Source organism: Carya illinoinensis, chromosome 9 (assembly GCF_018687715.1).
Source record: "Carya illinoinensis cultivar Pawnee chromosome 9, C.illinoinensisPawnee_v1, whole genome shotgun sequence".
NCBI lineage: Eukaryota > Viridiplantae > Streptophyta > Magnoliopsida > Fagales > Juglandaceae > Carya > Carya illinoinensis.
This window is the reverse complement of record NC_056760.1, coordinates 24848151-24867807: the sequence shown is the minus strand read 5'-3', so window position 1 is coordinate 24867807 and position 19657 is coordinate 24848151. Positions and strand designations below refer to the sequence as shown.

The following is a 19657-nucleotide window of genomic DNA, read 5'->3' as shown; positions in this document are numbered from 1 at the left end:
AGGAGTCGCGCGCCTTGTCGGAGGAAATGGCACCACAATCGTGAATTTTGTAATTATCGTATAATTATTTTTAAAAAAAATATAAAATTTATATAAAAAATTTAATTTTTAATAATAAGTTTTATTATTTTATAAAGTGATTATATCACATTTATACATTTTATAATTATATACAAAATTACTCACTCTATAAAGTATAAACAGTGGGGCATTCTGGAAAAATAAAAACCATGGGATCCTCGCTTTTCAGGTGCCCTTGTGTCTAGGGGTGGGCAGTGGGACCCCGGACCCTATTGCTCCGCCCCGTTTGCCCCACCTCCGCATATGTGGGGCGGGATATCTGCACTGCAAAGGCAGGGGACGGGGGACCCCAGCCGTATGTAAGGCCCCCAACGGAGGCAGGGGACAGAGAGGCCGTGAACCCGCTCTGGTTCTCTCCCACCCCGCTCCGTTATATATGTATATATAAAATATATTATATTATATATTTATATATAATAAATATATTTTATATATGAAAACGGCACCATTTTGTAAATGACAAAACGACGTCGTTTCATCTATAAAACGATGGTTTCATTAAGTTTTAACCCTAAGGCCTAACCCCCCCTCCCGCGTCGCCCCCTTCCCCTCGGCAGCTTCTCGAAATCTCTCTCTCTCAGTCGCACAGAGCACTCCCCAATCCCCAAGCAGCCAAGCCCGTTCTCTCCTCTCTCTCGCACGACGGCGAACGCACGCTGCACGATACTCGTAGTTTGCCGTTCCACTCTCGCCGTCACAAAGGTAAGACAACACTTTTAACATTTTCTCCGTTGTTTTTCATTTTTTAATTTTTTTGAGTTTTGATCGGAGATTGGAGGAAGGATGGATTGAATCGGAGATGGAGGATAGGAATTTGTGACTTGTGCGCTGTGGATTCATGATCATTGTGCATGTGTATTCACTATTTTCTTGCTGTGATTGTGATTGATTTCGTTTTATTTGATTTTTTTTTTTTGTAAATTTAATTGTTTTGGAAAGCCTAAATCATGAAACCCCTAAATCAATTTAGGCCTTAGGTTTCAGATTGGAACCCTAATTTAAATTAGGGTTCCAATCCGAAACCCTAATTTTTTTTTTTGGGTTTCAATCAAATCAATTTATGATTGAAACCCCAAAAATTGATTTGGAGTTTCGATCCAAATTAGGGTTCCAATTTTCATTAAATTGATTTAGGGTTTCGGATCAGAACCCTAAATTAAGGGTTCCAATCCAAATCCTAATTCTATTGAAACCCCAAAATCAAAAATATGGTAACTTAGGAACAAACATGGTAACTTAGGAACAAATTAAGGAGGACTTCGTTGAAATAAATTACAAAAAATTTAATCTCTATGATATAATTAAATATAAAGTTTCAATCTTTATACAAACATAATTGTTTTAACAAAGACAAAAAGAATGAAAAGAAAAAAAGCAGCACCGTGGTTATCATCTTACATTTTCAATATTTTCGTATTGGGCACTTTATTCTTTCAGTTTTTAAGAATACTTTTTAAGAGTAATTTTAAGAGAAAAATACGTGAAGAAAATGTTTTACATATACATGATGATGCATTTGACAATTGACATATATATCAAAATGCATGCATGTTAATTGGCAGCTTGTAACATATATATCAAAATGCATGCATGTTAATTGATTAGGGTTCCAATCCGAAACCCTAAATCAATTTTTGGGGTTTCAATGAAACCCCTAAATTAATATGTGGGTCTACTATTTGTATGCAGTTTTTTATGATTGTGTTGGATTGTACTTTGAAATTTTTTTATTGTGTTGGAGAATCAGGAATGTCTTCTTAAATGGATCTGGACTTCAGTGATAGCTTGCCTGCTTTAGCCAATACCCCTACCCTAGAACCTAACCATACTTCTACTCCTACAGGGAGTACACCTTGCCTTGCCCTAAAATCCACACAGGGCAAAAAACCTGTATCCATAATTTGGCAACACTTTACCAAACTAGAGGGTGGTGACGCCAACAACTCACAAACTAAATGTAATCACTGTGGGAAAATCTATGAATGTCACTATAGGAAACATGGTACATCCCAACTGAAGATCCATTTAGAGGAACAATGCAAGAAGAGTTCAATTTTAAAATCCTTAGTAGAGCAGGGTCAATCTAGACTAGATATTAAAATGGCGGATGAGAGTAGTGAGGCCTAAGGTCCAACATTGAAGGGGTATACGAAGTATAATCCCAATGAGTATAAAAGGAAGTTAGCGCATATGATTGTCATGAGCGAGTTGCCTTTTCAATTTGTGGAGGGTAAAGGGTTCCAAGAATTTGTCCAAGAGTTGGAACTGATATTTGTACTTCCTTCTCGTCACACTATGGCAAAGGATATTAAAAAGATGTACTTCAGTGATAAAGATGTTTTGAGGGGCCAATTGGCGGGTTTGGTAGTTTGCCTCACTATCGATACTTGGACTTCTATCCAAAATATGAATTACATGTCGTTGATTGTGCATATTGTTGATTTTGATTGGGTTCTTTACAAAAAAATTATTAAATTTTGTCAAATAACTGATTATAAGAGTGACACGATTGGGAAGGCCTTGGAGGCCGCAATAAAGGAGTGGGGGTTGGAAAAGATTTTGACTGTTTTGGTTGATTATGCGTCGTCTAATGATGTTGCCTTGGGATATCTAAAGAATTATCTTAAAGATGCAAATAAGACATTCTTGGGTGGTGAATATTTGCATGTTAGATATACTGCACATATGTTGAATTTAATTGTAACTGAGGGGTTGAAAAATATTGATGACTCGGTTGCACGAGTTAGAATGGCTGTGAAATTTGTGAGATCTTCTCCTTTTAGATTGGAGAAATTCCAAATTGCTGTAAAGGCTGCGGGCATAACATTGAAGAAGGGTCTTTGTATTGATGTTTCTACTAGATGAAACTTAACCTTCTTGATGTTGGAAGCAACCCAAGAATATAAAGCAGCCTTTCAATTATTGGGTGATGAAGATATCCAATATGTCAAATACTTTGATGAGCACAGGGGATTATGAAAGCCTAATGATGATGATTGGGTGATAGTTTCTACTTTTGTTGACTTTCTTGGATTATTTTACGATATCACGTTGAATATATCTGGTTCTTTGTACCCTACATCCCATGGATTTTGTTAACAAATATGTAGGATGAAAGAAAAATTAGAAGATATGCGTAGGGATTCTAATGAAAAGATGAGGGGGATGACAATGTCCATGATACTAAAATATGACAAGTATTTAGGAGATTTGACTAGAATGAATATTTTGTTATATGTGGCTGTTATTCTTGATCCTCGTCTAAAAGTTTCAGGCTTGTTATATGGTTTGGGGCTTGCCCACGATCAGACATGGACTGATCTTATTGGTGAATTGGCCCGAGATACCCTGATTAAATTGTATGATGAGCTTATTGTAATTAAGGGTGGTATTGCATTCAAGACGCATACACCTACCCCAACGCCTTCTACAGACACTGTGATCGGACCTTCTACAAAGAAGCACAGAATGCTGTGGACTAAGGCCCTCGCACAGAATTCCACGCTAGTCCATCAATCTACGGAAGTGGTTTCCAAGTTAAACAACTATTTGTCAACGGATATGGTCCAAGATAATGATGATAATTTTGATATATTAGGATGGTGGAAGAATGCCTCAAAGAAATATCTCATCATTTCTAAGATTGCCCGTTGTATTTTGGTCATTCCTATTAGCACCGTTGCCTCAGAGTCAGCCTTTAGTACTGGAGGTTGTATATTGGATCATTTCCGTAGTTCATTGTCTCCTACAACTGTAGAGGTATTGATATGCATACAGAATTGGACAATAGAAAATGATATTCATGTTCCAGATATTTTAGATTTTAAGGAAATCAATGAGGGTGATGATCAGTCTGGATTTGGACCACCTGGTAATTATTTTTTATTTTATTATTTTGATTTATTTATATTCATTTCGATTTCATCGTTATTAATTTTAATATTAATTCTTGTAGTAATACATGAGATAACGTCTAGCACCTCTGCAACATAAATATGTGCTCAAGCCTGAGCCGCCCCAAGTGTCACAGTCAAAGACAAGCCACAGCTAACAGCTCTCTCTTTAAAATATTCAAAATTTGAATTATTTGTTCATATTTTGTATTTAATGATTTGTAATATTGATACAATGTCTCTTGGACACTTTTATGTTTGTAATTTTATAATTGTTTAGCTTTTCAATTTTGTAATAGTATAGTTATTATTATTAGTTTATTAAGTATTAGACTCTTAGACTAGTAGCTTTTATTGGCCATAAAATCAATTACCATCTAAGACTTTTTTTTTTTTAAATTTGGTTTTCAAATTTTTTTTCTTTTTACTTATAATTTTATGGACTGAAAATGGCCTATAAGTTTTTTTGGGCCAAAAATAAAAGCTTGTAGGCCATTTTTGGCCCATTTCAGTGGTTTCTAGGTCATTTTTAGTCCAGAAATTGCTTCTTGGCCCAAGGTCCAATAAGGGTGTTGGGGGGGTGGATGGATTGCCCCCCAATCTGTACCCCGTTATGCAGGACGGGGTACCCCACCCTCGCACACCGGGGGTCGCCCCATGCGGGGGCGGGGGGGTCTACCCTGCACCATATGGTGCGGGTAGCACCCCTAATTATGTCTAAAATAGCTACAGTGAATTTAATTAACGTACTAAAGTAACATTTAAAACTCCATTTGGACATTAAGTTGAGTGGAGTTTTTCATAAATAGTAATAAATTGAGATAGTGAGGTAAGTTTTATGGAATTCACTAAATATAAATTTAGATATATTTATATATTTAAATGAGTTGAGTGGAAAGTTAAAAAAAATTGTGAATCATGCATGTAAATAGGTGTTGAGTTAAAAAAGGATTGTAAGTCCCACATGTAAAAATGTTTTAAGTTAAGATGAATTTAGTGATTTGAGAATTAGATATTTGGATGTTAGATTCAATTTAAAATTAGACTAATCTCAATTCAGTCAAAGTTTCAATGGGCTTAAATACGATCAAGTACCTAATTCCATTGATAGATTTACCTAAAGTTCTATTATAGTTATAATTTGAAAATGAAGACATATGTTTTGGGTACTTATTTAATATTAGTACTTATTTGATTTCTTTGTCAAGATTGAATAATTATTTTTAATCATAAGAAAATTAAATTATTTTCTTAAAGATAGTATAAATTAATTGGATAGGATGTTAACACACGCTATATTAGAAAATTTAATGACAACACATAACTTGTGTAGGTGATGAGTTAAGTGAGACATTTATGCATTAACGCTATGAAGTAACTAGCTTAAGCATATATTTAGGAAAATAAATTCTATTTAAAAGCCGGTATGCAAAGCACACCCTCTATTTAATTGATATGATAGGACTTAATTTGTAAGAGATTTTAATTTTAAATTTCCTTGGCAAATCAAGTCTTGTCATGTCAATTAAATGAAGCGTGTAGTTTGCACACCAGCTTCCATGTAGAAAAACTGATTTAGGAAATCATACAATAGCTACTTTAATTAATCTAATGATTAAAGTCATATTCTTAGAAGCCAGTTTTTATGTACTATGCATGATATGAAATATATAAGACATGTACATTAGATACGTGAGCATGCCATTCATCATATCATATGATCATGTTTATATTTATATTTTATTAACAGTCATATTATTATGTATATCATGCATTTTATGTCACATAAGATATGTAAATGTGATGCCCCAAATAAAAGTTAGACTTTTGAAGTCACATTTTTCAATTTTGGGACTAAGTAATTATAGAATTAGTAGACTTTAGGCCCATGGCAACTTAGAACACACTTGTCAAACCATTCAGGCTTAAAGAAAAATATTTAGTCCAACCCGTTAGTGTTTCTTAACTCTGGGCATGGAGAGTGATTGTTCTAAATTAGGGTCTTGAATTCTTGGTAAGGAGTTTATTTATTTATTAAGGTGTGTTCATCAAAACTTAGAATGAGTAACCATTCAAGCTATTTAGGGTTGTATGGTTTTCAGTTTTGAGTTTTCATAATAGGGAATCATCTTTTAGCTAAGGGAATGCGTGGTATCTTTATTAACTTGCAAGGATCCGAAGCAAGAATGAGGAAGCAAAGAGAGATAGAGCTCGACAGCCACTTGGCATTCATGTGTGTAAGAAATCCTTTGGGTTTCAATAGAAGTAATCATAAGGAAGAAAGAGGGAGATCTTGGCAATGTCACTTGGCATTCATGCATGTAAAGGATTTTTAGGTTCCAAGATAGGTAATCATACGGAAGAGAGAGGGGAGTTTGGCCATGTCACTTGGCATCCATGCAGTGTCTCTTATGATTACAAGAGAGCAATCATGAAGAAGAGGGAAGCATAATGCTCAGTTTTGGTCAGATTTCACCACTTGAAATCCATGCAATGGATTTCTTAGAGTTTTAAGAGAGCAATCATGAGGAAGGAAGAGAGAGGTTTTCGGTTTTGGCCAGACTTCGCCACTTGGCACCCATGCATTGAATCTTTTGAGTTCCAAGAGAAGGAAATGATGAAGGAGAAGGAAATGACACTTGGTAGCCGTTATTCAATGGTGTCCCTTAGACTTTTCAAAAATTTCAGATAATATGAAGGATGAAAGGGGGGAGGGGGGGCAAGACACATGACAAGCATGCATTGAGGTTTAGTTGACTCTTAATATTTTCAAGGCAAGTGATCATGAAGATAAAGGAAAAGGGAGAACTGGTGGGTGAGAGGGTATTTAAAGGGAGACATTTTTGGCACTCGGATACACCTCTAGATGATAAATTGAAAGGGGGGGAGGGGGGGCAAGACACATGACAAGCATGCATTGAGGTTTAGTTGACTCTTAGTATTTTCAAGGCAAGTGATCATGAAGATAAAGGAAAAGGGAGAACTGGTGGGTGAGAGGGTATTTAAAGGGAGACATTTTTGGCACTCGGATACACCTCTAGATGATAAATTGAAAGGTCTATTTATCTCCATAAGATTTTTTTTCTCACACTTTATCCTCCCCTTCTCACGCCCAACTCTAAGGAAACCCTAATTGCTTCTTTCTTCAATACAATCACCATTCATGTCCAAGTTGATTGAAGATTTGGAGTTTAGAAGCCAAGCATTGTGAATGACTCTTGATTGGTAAGGAAACTTTCATTCTTCTATGTTCTTTTCCATTTTCATAGGGTGTGAATCTTTTAATCCAACATTTCAAGATGGGGATAAAGAGAGTTCTAAGTGTGTTGATTTGTTGGTTTTGAAGTCGAGAAAGATGATGAAGGAAGACACCTGTGCCATATAGGTCATGATTAGAACATGAAAATCTATTTGGTTCGATTCTTTATGTAATCTATTGCTTATTGACTATCAATGAAGGATTTAGATGAAAAATGTGATAAACCTATTGTCATGTCCCTCCCATTGAGGTTATTGTCTATGAGTAAAGTTTTGTGATAAACCTATTGTCATTTGGTCTCACTAGGGTTCTTGCCCATTTGTGTATGTATTAGTAAGCCAAGTGTATGATTAAAGATTGGGGTTGGAGGGGTTTAATGGCCCCAAGGCCAAGTGAATTTAGGAACTTTTAGCAAATGGATTTCTAAATCCACTAAACACGGGTTAGTATGGTAGTGTAATGATTTCTTTTCAAATTCAAATTCTAATGTTTAGAACATATATTTTTCAGATTGCTCGTTCGTCGACATTGTTATTAAATCAAAAGTGTGTAAGTTGGTCTCTAAATTACTATTGGATAATGTACTCATATTTTCGTGTAAATATTGCATATGTACTCTCTGTGTTTATCTATAAACATCTGAATTATTGTTATAATATATCACGTGTTTGGTTTCTACCATGATTGAATCATGTGTGTGCTCAGTTTGTCATGCTATGTTCGAATCTTGTGAATACTTAGATCCTGCTCATGTAACATATTTTGATTGTTGCAAATCATACTTAAGTGATATTGTATCATCATAAGTTGTACACATATAGTATGTCCCAATGCAGAGGCCTTAATCAGTGATATGTTATCATCATTATGTTGCCATGCTACACGCATTCCAAATGCCATGCTATGATTATTATTTATTATCTAATGTCATGCAAGTTTATCCAATCGTGCATTATCATACGTTTTTTACACAATCCTATTACTAGAATGTGGGAATATCCTAATGGAACTTATCTGTTCATTTTAAAGTGACTAAAGATAAGTGGTATCTCCAGGATTAATGAAGTACGGTCAAAGGGCTTCAAATGGTACGACCAGCTTTTTTTAAAGTGAAGTCGTAGCGCCTAATGTTAGTAGATGCAAAATATGGTAAGCATGATGAAGATGTTACGAACTATCGTATTGATTAAGAGCTTTTGGTGAAGGTGTGCCATTCTTCCAAGAGTTTAAGATGACTCATGGTGAAGGCATGTTGATCTGTCTGTGAACCTCTCTTATAACATATTCACAACTAGTAAAAAGGCCTATGATGTGGTTTGGTAACTAGCAGGGGCACATGGTTCATAAGGGTAATCGTGAGGTATCCTTAATTGTTTATATTGATTCATTGAATAAGAATATATGTGATTGAATGAGAAATGGTAAGTTTGTGTAAAATGTTACATTGTTACAAGTTCAAGTATTTATTGAAAAGAAGTTTGAATAGGTGAAAATTTGAGTTTATGAAATTGCACACTCATGCTCATGTATCAATGTTGTCCATGTTTACCTTATGCATATTTATATTATCTCTGTGTAAATTTTTGGCATAACTTGTTAAGATTTCTGGAAATGCCACTAAGACAGTTTTCGTTACCATTTTCCTCGGAATAGTAGAAGTTATGATGGATTTAGACGACTATGAGTAAAATGGGAAAATGTAAATCCAATTGGCCGCTGGGATTTGAAGAAATTTGTACATTGGAAAATCACCTTGAGGTGATTGATAAGTTTATAGAGATCATTTTGAAGCTGATAATAGAGATCCCAGAAATTTTAGGCAAAAAAAAGGATAATATTTTTACTATGCAGCACAAGACTATATTTTGATAGTTCTAAAGGATCAACATTTTGGAACCCTACTTTTGTAAGGATGTTTAAGCTATGATATCTTTGGGATTAATAGATTATGTTTTGTTACCATGACGAATTGCTCAAGCCCTTGTCATTTTTCGTTGCGATCTATTCATACTGCTAGTAACATGTCCCGACAAATTAAAATTTATATGTTATACATGTCATGAGCATGAATGTGAATAAAGTCAGTTTTTCATTTAAACCAAACATTTTTAGAGAAAAAAATCTTAGGTTTTATTATGTTTATAGTATGGTGGGTTGCTTATTGAGTTTTCAACTCATTTTAGTTCTATTTCATACTTTAATCACTCAAGTGAGGAAAATGATGAAGATGAGCAAGTGGGTCAGGTTTAGATGGAGCAATCTAATGTTACATAGTCTTAGGAGCCTTTAGTTTGAATTATATTATGTTACCAGTTATTTCAAACTCTTTTATTTGAAAATATTGAATATGTTTTTGTTTGAGTCATGACCTATTTAATAATTTTTATGGAATAAAATGATTTTATTGGTTATGTAAATATCTTGCCTGACTTTTTATTTACAAAAATATGTGACATCCTAACCTACGAAATAGGTGTTACAATATATAATAAAGAGCTGAGGCTTGAGGTAGGAATGCAAAGTAAATGTAGGTTGAATGCGGGCTAGACCTTTGCATAAAAATACTATTTTTCTTTAGTTATAATTGTGACCAGTTTTGTCCAAATTGATTGCAGTTTTGGAACAAGCCTAACAATCTTTTAGATGAGCTTCTCTTACTAATTACTCAGAATTGAACATTTTTAATTTTTTGATATTATCAAGTATAAGATTGTAATACAATTTTATTATGAGTCATCGTATTTACAGGTCAATGTGAAAAACACATCATCCACATCAATGATGTATGATTGAATTGAAATATTGCAGATTTTATACAATTAAAATCAATACATTTTAATTATCTCATGACATTATTATTAGTTTTAAATGAAAAAATAGTTAATAAATATAAATAAGAGTTGTGATTTCTAATTAATTAATATCATGTTTATACTTAATTTTATAATTTTATAATTATGATTTAATTGGATAATATTTCCTCACATGCTCAACACATTGTTTATATTCTATTCTTCCTTTAAATTTATATTTAGATTTCTATTTCGAGTGTATTACTTCTTTTCCTCAATTCTGCTACTTTTAAATAAGACTGATAATTTACTTTTTTTGCCTTTTTTATGTTAACATGCAGTGTAATAAGGAAAGTTGGATGCAACAGTTGTTCTGCAAAGCCAATAAGAAGGGGCATGCTGAAGACACTGCATTTGAGGTGCACAAGAGCTGTGGTCTAGAAAGGGGAGTTGGATTTTTCTCATTTTGGAATGGAGACAGACGACACTTTTTTAGGGAGTGTTTTATGGAGAAATGGAGGGAATACGTGGGGACTTCACGAAAAAGAAAAAGGGGCAAAAATTAATTGAGAGGAAGGGACAGCTGTGACAGATCGGGAGGAGAGAGTAGAAACGTAAATGAAAGTTGGGTCAAAGTAGGGATTTTCGGCAGGATTTATTTCTGGCTATGGACTTTCAGCAGTTGGGGAGAACGACAGAATGTTAGGAATTTTTATTTTTTCTTCTTTTTTTTTTTTCGTTGGGTTCACAGAGGAGTTTTTCTAGGGCTGTGAGAGCTGAAACGAAAGAAAGAGAACAAATGGACATTCTGTGAGAGAACGGGACTGGAGCTGCTCTGTTTTGAAAAAAAAAATAGAGGTGGTTCTTTTTTATGAGTAGAATGGAGACCCAGTAGGGGATTAAAAATCTGGAGTTTTTCGTGGAAGAAGTGGAGGGTAGAGGGATTTATTTTCGTTTGGCTTTGGATTTTTTGGGTTCTTAGATAGAGATGTGGTCTCGCTTTAGGAAGGTCTGGATCCTTGAATGCTAGACGGAGAAAGGAACGCAGCGTAAGGACTTCCATTTTAAGAGAGTTTTTATTTTTATTTTTGGGTTCTATCTTTCTCCATTTTTATTCTCTTATCTAAATTGTTTTCGAGTGCTAGATTGTATATTTTATTTTAGTTTCCTATGGAGAATTTGTTTTTTAATTTTCATAACTCTTGGGTTGAATATGATTGACTAAATTTTCGGATCAACATTGAATTTATTTTGTGAGCTTGATTGATTGAAAGATTTTATTATTGGATATTTTGATTGTCTATATATTTATCTTAATTCATTGTAATTTTTGAATACAGTGAATGCTTAAAAAAATCTCTGTGATATTCAAATGAGTTTGTGAATGTTATAATCATTAATTGTTCATGCTTAATCATTAGTGACTATTTTTATTAACCTTAAATGCTAAATTTTTCAATTCAATGGAATAATTATTCTAATTTAATTGAAGTAAATCGATCAGAAACAATATTCTAAATTATTAGATGGATCCTCAAAACCTTGGTAATTCTTCATATCAATTTATTTTATCATATTAGTTTTATTATGTTACTTAAAAATCTTCACCTCAGTAATTTTCTTTTTTATTTGATTGCACGTTCATTTTAGTAATTTATTTTTATTATTTGAGTTAATTTTCTTTATCACATAAGTCAATCCTTGTGGATTCGATCCTGTTAGGTACTACAATACCTCTATACTTGTAGGTAAAACTGCACCAAACTTTTGGTTCACTAGTTTGAGTCAAAGTTTAGGTGCAACAATATACTACAATTTGATTTGTAAAATTTAAATTTATAAATCTTTTCTACAATTTAAATCATGCCACATCATTAGTATGTAGTGTGCTCCACACAGTTTTCGAGGGAAAAAAAAAAAGGTTCTTTCATTATCCATATATATTGATTGACAATTCAATATATCTTTGTTGGTTTAAAAAAATTGATCTATTTTATTTTAGTTGAGGGGAGTGCTCAATTAATCAAAATTGCATCTAGTGAGTGAAATTCTTGTAATAGGACAAGTTTGGAGAGTGAGATAAAAAATTTTTGTTTTCAATGAAAGCTTAAAATATTATTTTTTTAATATTATTATTATTTTGAGATTTAAAAAATGTGAATTGAGATTTGAAAAATATGAATTGTTTATTACATTTTGTGTGAAAATTTGATAAAGTTGTAATGATGAGGTGAGAATTTTATGTCTCATCCCATGCTCCTAATCTGCCCTAACTAAATGTGCTAGTCTCTCGGCAATGGAACATATTTTTCATTATATGCTTATATGGTGCGAATTCTCTCTTTTCCTACACTCTATTTGAGGACAACAATGTTTTGCATTTATTTGACTTGAACACTGTCCCTCTTATTGATTTTGCCTCATCAATCTTAGATGTCTGCTTCTTGGTTTGGCATAATATGCATGCAATGAAAAAGTTTTTAAGCTTCTTACCATTCACCATCTCTAGTAGTTGACATTCTTTCTACACTCCAAAGCTTGTTTGGCTTACTCTCATACTATATTCCATAACATCTTCCCAATAATCAAATAACATTACCAACCTTCAATTATTGAGTTTATTTGATTGTCAGCCATAGATAATCGAGATCTAAATTGTTGCGAGATCTAAATTGTTGCTCTTAGTTTATATTAATAAATATGAAAATGATAATATGACTACTAAATATGCCCGCCAAATATTGGTGCCCACTTATATATTTTTTTATAAAAATAAAAATAAAATAAAATAAAATAATTCATTTGTATTAGTGTGCACATTTAGTAGTCACCCTAATATTATCCTAATAAAAAAATATAAACACAGTAGGAAATAAGAACAATTTAAAACTTCTAAATTTAAGAAAAAGACTCCATTAACAATTGGATAATGTCTAACCTCATTGAATGTCAAAAGGTTCATTGCTGACTTTTTCCTCCAAAATAAATTGATCTACACCATCTTATATTTCTTAAAATTTAACCTAAAAGTTAAAGCAAATGAGTTGGAACAGTGCAAGCAAATGTTAAGAAATAATGCTTCCCTTGTAGTTGTTTTTTTCCTCTCTATTTAAAGGAATAAAAAAGACAACATTGAGAGATATTTTAAAACGACAAATATTAGTTAAAAAAGCTCAAAATATGATTTCTAGCTTTATACTTCAAAAGAAAAAAAAAATCCAATAAACTAATTCAGATTCACAATTCTTAACATCTTTTAAATCAAAACAAAACTCTTCCTTTTATAAAAAAGGAAGCTAACTTCACATCTTTGATGAATAGGGATTCTATTAAAATAATTGATCGGTCTGTGAAGTCCAACTTCACAATTCTTGGAAAGATACCTCTGTAATCTTCAATCATCAACTTCATTCATTCAAAATATTGTTCTAACATTTTCTTCCCCTACTCCTTCTTGACTATAAGCTTCATCTTTAGATCTAAGATAGGCAACTCTTCTTAAAGACTCACTTTGATTCAGTCTCAAATTAATAATCGCTAAGTGTTACTTGATGATCTCAAACATTTGTTATTGACTTGATTTTCTTGGTCAACTCAGCAATGGACTCATTTGAATAGTACTTCTACAAAGTAGAAATAGCTTCCTACATCTGGATGTAAGCCTGAGACACAACTTCTTGTAAAGAAAGCAAATTGTAACACTCTTCTACCAAATGGAACACTATAATACCAAGTTGTAATACTCTTATAAATTCAAAGAACTATTGGAAAAAAAGTAAATGAAAATGGAATTTGAAATGACTAGGTTTGAGGCTAGCCTTCCTCCTTGTAAAAACCCACAGTTATTTATTAGAACATCTACATTCGGCTCTCTATACCTCTCATTTTTCTAAAATTTAGGGTTCACATTCGGGGAAAACCCCAAATGCACTCTCCATCAAACTCCCCAAAGTAGGTGGATTTGGGGATATTATAGTGGATCCCTATATTTGGGAATCACTCTACATCCCTCTTCCTCATTTTGGTTCCTCACATCTGTTTATTTTCTCTCTTTACATCCTACTTACTACCAATAAATGTTTGCACCAAAGTTTTTAAAACCGTTCCCTTCTAAACGAAAATGCCAGAATTTGCCATTTTGGAATGGTCTGGCTGAATATTTCATACTAGATTCAATTTTGACATTTTCGGTGCTTTTCATGTCATTTTGCCAGAATGACCATTTCGATCCAAAATCATACTAACCCAGAACTTTGCAAAGTTGTTTCTCTTTTCGCTTTTCTATTTTTGCTTGAACTGTTATTACTGTAACAATTGGTTTACCAAATGGCAAAACTTGTTCTCAAAGTTCATCATTTTCTAGATGGTCTTCTAAATCTCAAGTATTTTGTCGAATTGTTGTATTGTCATATATATTTTTGGGAGGATTTGAATTTCTCCCCCTTCCTTACTATATATATATGTATAGATTCAAGGTGAAAGTAATTATTAGCTATAAGCTGGATATATATATGTATATATGCATGTGATATTATATATTATCTATAAGTTGGAAATCCATGCACTATGTTTTAGTATATATTATATACAATATATAATATATATTATTTTGGAATATAGTTATATATAAATATACATATAATTTATTCATATAATGTCGATCTTGAAATGTTACATTGAAATATACCGGTATTGAAATATTATATTATAGTGTCTCAACCCGAACGGTCATCGGAACGAAATTCAAAACTTTCGTCTGCACTTCCAACACACACACACTCTCTCTCTCTATCATGGGAATGCTCTGGGCCAATTATACTTGAACCTGTATTGTGGCAACATTGGGGCTTTGATTTGTACCATTCAGTCTCTAATTTGCCTATCTTTTTCTTTAATTTTTATAGCTTATATGCTTTTATTTTGGGACTTTGACAAATTTTCAATGTGGCAAAATTTTCATTCTGTAGAAGTTGTGATTTGTGATTTCTGTAATGTGCTAGTCCAGGTTGTTAGTTGCATGTGATTTCTTAGATTTGCGATTTGTGGATAACATGTTGTGATTTTTGCTTTATTGGGGCTTTGATTTATACCATCGGGTCTCTAATTTGATTATTCAATCATTGATTTGTACAACTTCTATGCTCCTATTTTAGAGTTTTGATAGATTTCCATTGTGGCAAAATTTCCATTTCACAGATTCTGCAATTTATGCTTTGTGTAATGTGCTCATCTCGATTGTTGGTTGGTTATGATTTTTGAGAATTGTGCTTTATGGTATGTGATAACATATTGTGATTTATGCTATATGCTTTGTGATTTATGAGATTTGAGCTTTGTGATTTTTGTCAATTAGTCTATTGTTGACCACTTTGTTCTTGAGTTAATGCATTCTCATTAGCAGCTTTAGGAGTTGATATGCGTGGGCTATTGTTGGAGTTGTATTTGTAACGTTATGAGGCTGTGATGATGGTAGGATTAGCAGCTATAGTGAATGCTCATGATCGGTATGACAAAGTAACCCAAATGACTATCTTTGATTTTACAAAGGTTTGATCATGTGTAGGGAGAGCTCGGTCCGGTTTGGTCCAGTCCCTAAAGGTTTTGTGAACCGGACCGGACCTATTTGGTCCAAGGTTTTCCTACCCTAAACCTGACCGAAAAACCTAAGGACCGGGCCGATTCGGTCTGATTGATTCGTTCGGTTCTCCCTGCTAAATGGGCCAAAATTTCGACTCAACAACATAAACCCACTAACAGTTTATTTAATTTTAAGCCAAAAATACAACAAAAAAACTTGAAAGAAAAATAAAATCAATCATAAATATAATATTAATATATATTAATATAAATATAATACTATTAGTATATAGTAATAGTTATCAACTTATTTACTATAACTAATCAATTTAACTTATTTTACTATAACTAATAAATTAATAATACACTATTACACTAGTACTAATACTATACTATATTAACTAATAACAATACTAGTGGTATTACTAAAATACCATATGTTAGTGATAAATTAGTAATACTATATTAAATAATAGTATTACTCTTGTTACTAATAATCTATATAGTTGTAGTGATTTAATACTAACATATTAAGTTAACTACACTAATACTATTATAAATTTATACATATATTATAATTTATACTATAACTATTATGATATGTTAATATTTTAATATATAGTAGTATTATATATTATAGTTATACATTAAAAAATATAATAATATATTGATACTAAATATATATAGTTAGAGACTTATAGTGATCTAGTTATTATGATTAGTATAACTATATTCTACATTACTATATTAGAGACTAGAGTATTACTGTATTAGTATTAATATAAATATTAGTATTTATTATAGCTATATAGCCTATTTTAGAATTTAGAATGTATAATATAATAATCATATTAGTACAATAGTATAAATATATTGTATAGCTATATATTAGTATTAATAGTAGACTATTGGTATAGCTATAAGCCTATATATTAATATTACTTATCGTGATTTAGTAGAACTATATTAGTATAAGTATAACTATAGTTTATATCAGACTGTTAGTATTACTTTTTTTTAATACCATATTAGACTATTAGTATTAGTATAAATATTAGTATTAGTGTATAATTATAAATATTAGCATTATTTAATAATTATATAAAAATTATATAATTAATTTATACAATTATGTGTATAAGTTATTTTTTTTATTCGATCTAGTTCGGGGTGAAAAACTCCTGTACTGGGACCGAACCGAATGAATTCAATCCTCTCAAAATTTGACCAAACCAAACCAGACTGAATTGGGTCCGGTCCGATCCAGTCCAAAAATTGCCTGTCCAGTCGGTTTTTCCGGTCCAGACCGGCCGAAACCCACCCCTAATCATGTGTCATTTGCAATACTTGAAATTGGACAATTTTGAGCCCCCATGTTATTGACTTATAACTTGTTGGTTGATGTGATAGCTCCATGAACCCTTGTTATCAACAACTTTGTTAGTTCTTATAACCTTTTTTTGTTATATTATTGTGCCTTATAACCTGATTTGTACTTTGTTGAGATGTTGAGTGTGTGTGCAAGGGACTCAACCCTTGTTGGTTAATGTGGCGGCTATGTCCTTGAACCCTTGTTGGTAACAACTTTATTGGTTTATAATTTTTTGTTTACATTGTTGTGTCATATTACATGTTTTGTAACACATTTTGTACTTTGTTAGATATGTTAGGTGTGTTTGCAAAGGGGTTTTACCCTTATTGGTTGACGTGGTAGCCTCATTGCAACTTTGTTGGTTCATATAACTTTTTTTTTTCTTTTTGTGCCTTATAACCTATGTTCTAACATGTTTTGTACTTTGTTAAGATATTAGGTGGGTGTGCAAGGAGGTTCGGCCCTTGTTGGTTGAGGTGGCAGCTCCATAAACCCCTGTTGGCAGCAGTTTTGTTGGTTCTTATAACCCTATTTTTTTTTTAAGTCAAACTTAACATAGTCTATTGTTGATAGAAGACTCTCCACCCCTATCCCAAGTAGACGTTCTTATAAACAAGAAAATACAAAGGGGTGCTAACTTCACCCAAGAAAAAGACAAACTACTTGTCTTGACATGGTTAAATACTAGCTTAGATGTAATTGAATGACCAATAAAAAATACGCCCAATTTTGGGAGAAGTTTTCTTTATACTTCAATCAATATAAGCAAAGTACAATAGAATGAGCCATTGGGTTCTTAATGCATCAATGGTCAGCGATTTAAAAAGCGACAAATAAATTATGTGTGAAGCTAGCCCAAATTGAATAATTAAATCAAAGTGGTATGATTGAGCAAGACAATGTATATCTATCCACTACTTTCAAGATATATCTTATTGTTCCCTTGTGGAGATGAGATGGTTTTCACAAATGCTGACTACTTTGGATAAATATAATCAGCAATGTAGTACTTAATAGTATAGTCATTATCATTAATTGAGTAATTGACTAAGTGAGCACGCCCTTAGGCGAGTTTAGTGAAAATAGATTTCTCTAACACATTAATATCATTATGAGAACCGAGTAACCCAAAAAAGATATGTCATATCCAAATATCATATGATGCCACTAATTCTAATGTAATAGTTGGTTTACTACTGTGATCAGAGTACATACCTTTCCACATAGAAGACAATTTTTTCACTTCCAATGCATACAATTAATGCTTCCTAGCATCTCTAAGAATTCATGTTGTTCATTAACAGCAAACAATTAAGCAATATCATTGACACTTGGAGATCTCAAATATTCATTAGAAAAACTTTCACGATCGATTCCACAAATTTTTTCATGCTCTTCATTGCGGCTCTTTCTCCATTCTGTATGTATTCATCGATGAACTCAGTAGTTATTCCATATGCAAGCATTCTAAGTGCATCAGTTATCTTTTACAGGAAAGATAGACCAAGTCTTCCAGCATTATCATTTCTTTGAATGAAGTAGGGCTCTTAAGCCTCTATCTTGTGCATAATATGAAGAAAAATATAATGATGCTTACGAAATCTCCTCCGAATTATATTCGAGAGATATATTAGTGATTCTGTAAAATAGTCACAAAATAGCTGTTCGTGCCTTTGTATATGATCACGTTTAATGTATTTATGACATTGATGAATACAACCACGAGTAGATGTTGATTAGGGGCATAACTGGTTCAGTTTTATACATATTTTAAAACTGAAATAGTATATACCTATTTTGAGAATTGGAAAACCAATACTGGATCAATTCATAACTGGGACAGGAGCTTCTAGTTTTACCAGTTCCGGTTTGGTTCGATATGGTTTTCCGGTCTTTGTCTTAGGCTTTTATCCATAAGTCTTTTTATTTGTGATTTTATAAATTTTTCAACACTAATTTTAATTGTTATAACTTAGTATTTATTATTAATAATTACTATTCATTATTATCTAATTATACTAGTATCAAACTTAGTAGTAAGATTAATGTCTCATTTGGTTATACAATTCAGATGAGATTTTTTTATTAAAAATTGAATAAAATATTGTTATAATATAATTTTTTAATATTAGTTTTGTTTTAAAATTTGAAAAAGCAGAAATGTTTATTATATTTTGTATGAAAATTTATGAAAGTTATAATGATTATATGAAATGAGATGAGATAATTTAGATTTGGGTATCCTAACTAGCCCTAACTTATTAGTTACTTCTGAGATTAACTTAGTATCGTATAATTAGTGAGATAAACTTATTATACTACATTTATTCCTATAAATAATTCTACTCTGCCGCTTCCATAAGTCTGCTTCCAATTACCACATTACGTGGAGTGCGCCACGTCATATAAGAAAAAATGAAACTTTTATCTTTTGCCAAATACAATTTCGTGGACCCCGGACCTTAGCCTCCCCTCCACCATCTCGCACCCACCTACCCTCTCCCTGATGTCACTGACCATCACTCCCGGCAGCCCAAACCCAGCGAGTATTTCATCAACAAGTATTTCAATATGACGAGAGGCTGGTTTCAGTACAGACACGCTGGCATCAATGCCTTTATCTCCCACCCACCTACCCTCCCTCCCTAACGTCATGGACCACCATTCCCGTCATCATCTCCAG

At 32.6% G+C, this 19657-nt stretch overlaps 1 long non-coding RNA gene across 2 annotated transcripts; it reads left to right on the top strand.

The window, feature by feature from the left end:
* Nucleotides 1-6952: 6952 nt before the first annotated feature.
* LOC122277529 lies at nucleotides 6953-11263 on the top strand. Of its 2 annotated transcripts, XR_006229027.1 has the most exons (4): nucleotides 6953-7199; nucleotides 7744-7778; nucleotides 8289-8382; nucleotides 10367-11263. It is a non-coding gene; the product is annotated as an uncharacterized LOC122277529 (long non-coding RNA). The 2 variants fall into 2 exon arrangements; XR_006229026.1 differs by lacking the exon at nucleotides 10367-11263 and having other exon boundaries at nucleotides 8289-8649.
* The last annotated feature ends 8394 nt before the right edge of the window (nucleotides 11264-19657 follow it).